Genomic DNA, 7509 nt, shown 5'->3' on the forward strand with positions numbered 1-7509 from the left:
ACGTTCAGAATAGAAATGTTTTATTGAAAAACATGGCCTTTTTTCCTCAACCTCTGAGGGACCATTCCCACATGACTCAGACAAATCAATGCTTTTCAGTATCTTATTATGAAACCAGGTGTAATGGAGTGCACTCACCGTATGGGACCACCCCTTAATCAAGTGTGTGTATGTCTGCTCTTTTTTCCTCCATTTCAACACTCACAGTGCCCCCTGCTGGCTGCTGCGCTCATCAGGCAGGTCTTCGATGACAGCCCTCCAGCCGAATCATACACAGTCCATGTGCAAAACCAAACAAACCCCTTTTAGAGCACATGGTACCCCTCCATTGGTACCCCTCCAGCTGAGATACTCCTCTCAATCTCAGTTCATGGACCCTAGCTCTCCAGCTGAGTCAGTCTCAGTTCAGCCCCCTTCTGGGAGGAGCGGGGGGGGGGGGCAGTTCCAGATGCAGCACATCCCTAGGCTTGTTTAAACTCCCTTTCTCTGCGTGTAGCTACTTCCCCAGTGGCTGATTGGGGCGGGGTGCGACCCGGACCCAGCCACTACTCCAGGCCCTGACCCAGGGACCCTATAAGTAGCAACCACATGCCACATCCCTCTAACTAACTGCATTTCCCTGGGCCACTTTCCAACAGCCCTTATCTTTCTCGAGTCCCAGCAGCCAGCCAGGATCACCTTTCCTGCTCCACTGACCCTCGCCCATAACTGCTTGCCTTGGCCCTGACAGCTCCTGTAGCCAGCCAGGAGCACTTCTTGGTCCCCTGGTCCCAGCCAGCAGACTGAACTCACTCTTTCCCTGTAGCTCCTTTTATACCAGCCTGCTGAGACCCTCACTGCAGCCTCTTTCTGATTGGCTGCGTCCAGCGTCACTCCCTGTCAAAGGCCTGAATCAAACAAACTAATTTGGTTGTGCTATTCTCCTCTGCAGGACAACATTTACTACCAAACTCTGTTAGCTTTTCAGGGATTCAGGGGAAAAAACATCAGATGACTTGGCCTCAATAAGTGGAATGATAAATACAGTGATATGTGAAACATAGAATCATAGGACTGAAAGGGACATCAAGAGGTCATCTAGTCCAATCCTCTCCAATCATGGCAGGACTAAATATTATCTCAACCATCCCTGACAGGTGTTTGTCTAACCTGTTCTTTAAAATCTCGAATGATGCAAATTCAACAACCTCCCTGGGCAATTTGTTCCAGTGCTTAACCATTCTGACAGGAAGTTTTTCATAATATCCAACCTAAACCTCCCTTGCTGCAATTTAAGCCCATTGATTCTTGTCCTAACCTCAGAAGTTAAGGAGAACATTTTTTCTCCTTCCTTCTTGTAACACCCTTTACGTACTTGAAAACTGTTATGTCCCCTCTCAGTCTTCTCTTCTCCAGACAACACAAACCCAATTTTTTCAATCTTCCCTCATAGGTCCTGTTTTCTAGACCTTTAATAATTTGTGTTGCACTTCTCTGAATTGTCTCCAATTTGTCCACATCTTTCTGAAATGTGGCACCCAGAACTGGACACAATACTCTATCTGAGGCCTAATCAGTGTGGAGTAGAGTAGAAGAATTACTTCTTGTGTCTTGCTTACAACAGTACTGCTAATACATCCCAGAATGATGGGGTTTTGGGGTTTTTTTTGTAACAGTGTTACATTGTTGACTCATATTTAACTTGTGATCCACTATGATCCCCAGATCACTTTCTGCAGTACTCTTTCATAGGTAGTCATTTTCCATTTTGTATATGTGCAGTTTATTGTTCCTTCCTAAGTGGAGTACTTTGTATTTGTCCTTATTGAATTTCATCCTATTTACTTAAGACCATTTCTCCAGTTTGTCCAGATAATTTTGAATTTTAATCTTATCCTCCAAAACACTTTCAATCAGTGGCAAAATAATGTATGAGTCAGTCTGGGGGCCCCCTCATGTGCACCAGAACTTGGGTAGAAGTGCAGGGGGAACTGGTACTGGAACTGTGGCCCTTCCCCCTGCTCCTCCTCTTCCCCCAGGGCCCCACCCTCTGGCCACGCCAGAAGTCGAAGTTGATAACTACTCTCTGGGAACAGTTTTCCAATCAGTTATGCAAACACCTTAAAGTAGCTCCATTTAGGTTGTATTTCCCTAGTTTCTTTATGAGAAGGTCATGTGAGACAGTATAAAAAACCTTACTAAAGTCAAGATATACCACATGTACCACTTCCCCTCATCCACAAGGCTTGTTTCCCTATCAAAGAAAGCTATGAGGTTAGTTTGACATGATTTGTTCTTGACAAATCCATGCTGACTGTTACTTATCACCTTATTATATTCTAGGAGTTTGCAAATTGATTGCTTTATTATTTGCTCCATTATCCTTCTGGGTACTGAACTTAAACAACTGATCTGTAATTCCCCAAATTGTCCTTATTTCCCTTTTTATAGATTGGCAGCATATTTGCCCTTTTCCAGTTCTCTGGAATCTCTCCTGTCTTCCATGACTTTTCAAAGACATCTAACTGTCATTTCATAGCTTGCTTAGTGTATGATCAGTGGTGCTTACATAGGACTGTTGACAAAGATCTCAAATTGAAAATAAGGAAAAGGGGCCAGTTGCTTAAAGCACGATCCCAATCTTATCATTAATACACCATCACTTTATCTATGTCTAATTTTGTATTTAGAGGTTGTAAAGCGGTCACTGCTGAGGGAAACAGCAATAATGTTTTGTCTGTTGTTGAACTATCGGACAAATACAATCCTGTTCATCATACGGAAGCCAAAAGGCTCAACAATTTACTTCAGACCAGAAATTCCAAATGAAATCATCGAGTTACTATCAGGCCAGGTTACAGAAAGTGTTGTTGATGACATCAGGAATGCTCCATTTTACCCAGAGATAATGGACATCACCCAGGATTTATCCAAAATCAAACAACTAAACCAAGTTTTTTGGTAGGTTACCATAGAAAAAGATGAAAAAGGCAATCCTTCCAAAATAAATATTAACAAGAGTTTTCTAGGATTTCACAGAATAAGTGGTCAATCAGGTGCTAATCCTGAAAGCAATACCAGCAAGTATATTGCAGATAGGTCTAGTACTATCAAAAATAGGAGGACAGGGATATGGCGGCATTGCAAATATGAGCAGAATCTATTGTGGTGTAGAAGCAAGAACTGCTGAGAAAGCACCAAACACAAGAGATGTGCACTGTGCTGCACACAATATGAATCTAGTGTGAAAGGATTCAGTACGGACAATCACAGAATTTCAAAATTATTTTGATTTAGATGAGTGATTACATACATTTTTTGATACAGCATTAACTGATGGGCTTTGTGCTCTTCCTTTGCAAATGAATCCAACCTAACTCTGAAAAGACTTTGTCCTACACATTTCAGAGTAGCAGCCGTGTTAGTCTGTATTCGCAAAAAGAAAAGGAGTACTTGTGGCACCTTAGAGACTAACAAATTTATCTGAGCATAAGCTTTCGTGAGCTACAGAAGACCTACACATTGGTCTTCTCATTATGAACTTCGGCAGACAGTAAGCAAAAATGTGTAGATGTAGTCTGCATACGTGTTCATGTATTTATGGATGAGATAGATATGTTCTCATTTTCCAAGAGGGTAAAGATAAGCAAAATTTTAGATTTCAGATTTGGGAATCAGATTTCAGAGTAGCAGCCGTGTTAGTCTGTATTTGCAAAAAGAAAAGGAGTACTTGTGGCACCTTAGAGACTAACAAATTTATTAGAGCATAAGCTTTCGTGAGCTACAGCTCACTTCATCGGATGCATTTGGTGGAAAAAACAGAGGAGAGATTTATATACACACACACAGAGAACATGAAACAATGGGTTTATCATACACACTGTAAGGAGAGTGATCACTTAAGATAAGCCATCACCAGCAGCAGGGGGGGGAAGGAGGAAAACCTTTCATGGTGACAAGCAAGTTAATTCCAGCAGTTAACAAGAATATCAGAGGAACAGTGGGGGGTGGGGTGGGGGGAAGAAATACCATGGGGAAATAGTTTTACTTTGTGTAATGACTCATCCATTCCCAGTCTCTATTCAAGCCCAAGTTAATTGTATCTAGTTTGCAAATTAATTCCAATTCAGCAGTCTCTTGTTGGAGTCTGTTTTTGAAGCTTTTTTGTTGAAGGATAGCCACTCTTAGGTCTGTGATCGAGTGACCAGAGAGATTGAAGTGTTCTCCAACTGGTTTTTGAATGTTATAATTCTTGACGTCTGATTTGTGTCCATTCATTCTTTTATGTAGAGACTGTCCAGTTTGGCCAATGTACATGGCAGAGGGGCATTGCTGGCACATGATGGCATACATCACATTGGTAGATGCGCAGGTGAACGAGCCTCTGATAGTGTGGCTGATGTGATTAGGCCCTATGATGGTATCCCCTGAATAGATATGTGGACAGAGTTGGCAACGGGCTTTGTTGCAAGGATAGGTTCCTGGGTTAGTGGTTCTGTTGTGTGGTGTGTGGTTGCTGGAGAGTATTTGCTTCAGATTGGGGGCTGTCTGTAAGCAAGGACTGGCCTGTCTCCCAAGATCTGTGAGAGTGATGGGTCGTCCTTCAGGATAGGTTGTAGATCCTTGATGATGCGTTGGAGAGGTTTTAGTTGGGGGCTGAAGGTGATGGCTAGTGGCGTTCTGTTATTTTCTTTGTTGGGCCTGTCCTGTAGTAGGTGACTTCTGGGTACTCTTCTGGCTCTGTCAATCTGTTTCTTCACTTCAGCAGGTGGGTATTGTAGTTGTAGGAATGCATGATAGAGATCTTGTAGGTGTTTGTCTCTGTCTGAGGGGTTGGAGCAAATGCAGTTATATCGTAGAGCTTGGCTGTAGACAATGGATCGAGTGGTATGATCTGGATGAAAGCTAGAGAAAACTAGACAAGCCATTTACAAAACACACTTTGCTTCTCTACAAAAGAAAAAGGACACTAAGCTATCTAAACTACTATATGCCACAAGGGGCCACAACAATGGTTCCCGTAACCCACCCAGCAATATTGTTAATCTATCCAACTATACTCTTAGCCCAGGAGAAGAATCTGTCCTATCTCGGGGCCTCTTCTTTTGCCCCTCCACCCCCACGAACATGATACAGTTCTGTGGTGACCTAGAATCCTATTTTCGACGTTTCAGACTCAAGGAATATTTCCAACACACCTCTGACCAACATATTAACCCACAGAGACCTTCCTGCCAACACTACAAAAAGAAGGATTCTGGGTGGACTCCTCCTGAAGGTCGAAACAGCAGCCTGGATTTCTACATAGAGTGCTTCAGCCGATGTGCACGAGCTGAAATTGTGGAAAAGCAGCATCGCTTACCCCATAACCTCAGCCATGCAGAACACATTGCCATCCACAGCCTCAGAAACAACTCTGACATCATAATCAAAAAGGCTGACAAAGGAGGTGCTGTCGTCATCATGAATAGGTTGGAGTATGAACAAGAGGCTACAGGGCAGCTCTCCAATACCACTTTCTACAAGCCATTACCCTCTGATCCCACTGAGAGTTACCAAAAGAAACTACAGCATTTGCTCAAGAAACTCCCTGAAAAAGCACAAGAACAAATCCGCACAGACACACCCCTAGAACCCCGACCTGGGGTATCCTATCAGCTATCCAAGATCCATAAACCTGGAAATCCTGGACGCCCCATCATCTCAGGCATTGGCACCCTGACAGCAGGATTGTCTGGCTATGTAGACTCCCTCCTCAGGCCCTTCGTTACCAGCACTCCCAGCTATCTTTGAGACACCACTGACTTCCTAAGGAAACTACAATCCATCGGTGATCTTCCTGAAAACACTATTCTGGCCACTATGGATGTAGAAGCCCTCTACACCAACATTCCACACAAAGATGGACTACAAGCCGTCAGGAACAGTATCCCCGATACTGTCATGGCTAACCTGGTGGCTGAACTTTGTGACTTTGTCCTCACCCATAACTATTTCACATTTGGTGACAATGTATACCTTCAAATCAGCGGCACTGCGATGGGTACTCGCATGGCCCCACAGTATGCCAACATTTTTATGGCTGACTTAGAACAACGCTTCCTCAGCTCTCGTCCCCTAATACCCCTACTCTACTTGCGCTACATTGATGACATCTTCATCATCTGGACCCATGGAAAAGAAGCTCTTGAGGAATTCCACCATGATTTCAACAATTTCCATCCCACCATCAACCTCAGCCTGGACCAGTCCACACAAGAGGTCCACTTCCTGGACACTACGGTGCTAATAAGCGATGGTCACATAAACACCACCCTATATCGGAAACCTACTGACCGCTATTCCTACCTACATGCCTCTAGCTTTCATACAGATCATACCACTCGATCCATTGTCTACAGCCAAGCGCTACGATATAATTGCATTTGCTCCAACCCCTCAGACAGAGACAAACACCTACAAGATCTCTATCATGCATTCCTACAACTACAATACCCACCTGCTGAAGTGAAGAAACAGATTGACAGAGCCAGAAGAGTACCCAGAAGTCACCTACTACAGGACAGGCCCAACAAAGAAAATAACAGAACGCCACTAGCCATCACCTTCAGCCCCCAACTAAAACCTCTCCAACGCATCATCAAGGATCTACAACCTATCCTGAAGGACGACCCATCACTCTCACAGATCTTGGGAGACAGGCCAGTCCTTGCTTACAGACAGCCCCCCAATCTGATGCAAATACTCTCCAGCAACCACACGCCACACAACAGAACCACTAACCCAGGAACCTATCCTTGCAACAAAGCCCGTTGCCAACTCTGTCCACATATCTATTCAGGGGATACCATCATAGGGCCTAATCACATCAGCCACACTATCAGAGGCTCGTTCACCTGCGCATCTAGCAATGTGATATATGCCATCATGTGCCAGCAATGCCCCTCTGCCATGTACATTGGCCAAACTGGACAGTCTCTACGTAAAAGAATGAATGGACACAAATCAGACGTCAAGAATTATAACATTCAAAAACCAGTTGGAGAACACTTCAATCTCTCTGGTCACTCGATTACAGACCTAAGAGTGGCTATCCTTCAACAAAAAAGCTTCAAAAACAGACTCCAACGAGAGACTGCTGAATTGAAATTAATTTGCAAACTTGGTACAGTTAACTTGGGCTTGAATAGAGACTGGGAATGGATGAGTCATTACACAAAGTAAAACTATTTCCCCATGGTATTTCTTCCCCCCACCCCACCCCCCACTGTTCCTCTGATATTCTTGTTAACTGCTGGAATTAGCCTACCTTGCTTGTCACCATGAAAGGTTTTCCTCCTTTCCCCCCCCCCCCGCTGCTGGTGATGGCTTATCTTAAGTGATCACTCTCCTTACAGTGTGTATGATAAACCCATTGTTTCATGTTCTCTGTGTGTGTGTATATAAATCTCTCCTCTGTTTTTTCCACCAAATGCATCCGATGAAGTGAGCTGTAGCTCACGAAAGCTTATGCTCTAATAAATTTGTTAG

The sequence above is a fragment of the Dermochelys coriacea genome, chromosome 3 (genome assembly GCF_009764565.3).
Source record: "Dermochelys coriacea isolate rDerCor1 chromosome 3, rDerCor1.pri.v4, whole genome shotgun sequence".
Taxonomy (NCBI): Eukaryota; Metazoa; Chordata; order Testudines; family Dermochelyidae; genus Dermochelys; species Dermochelys coriacea.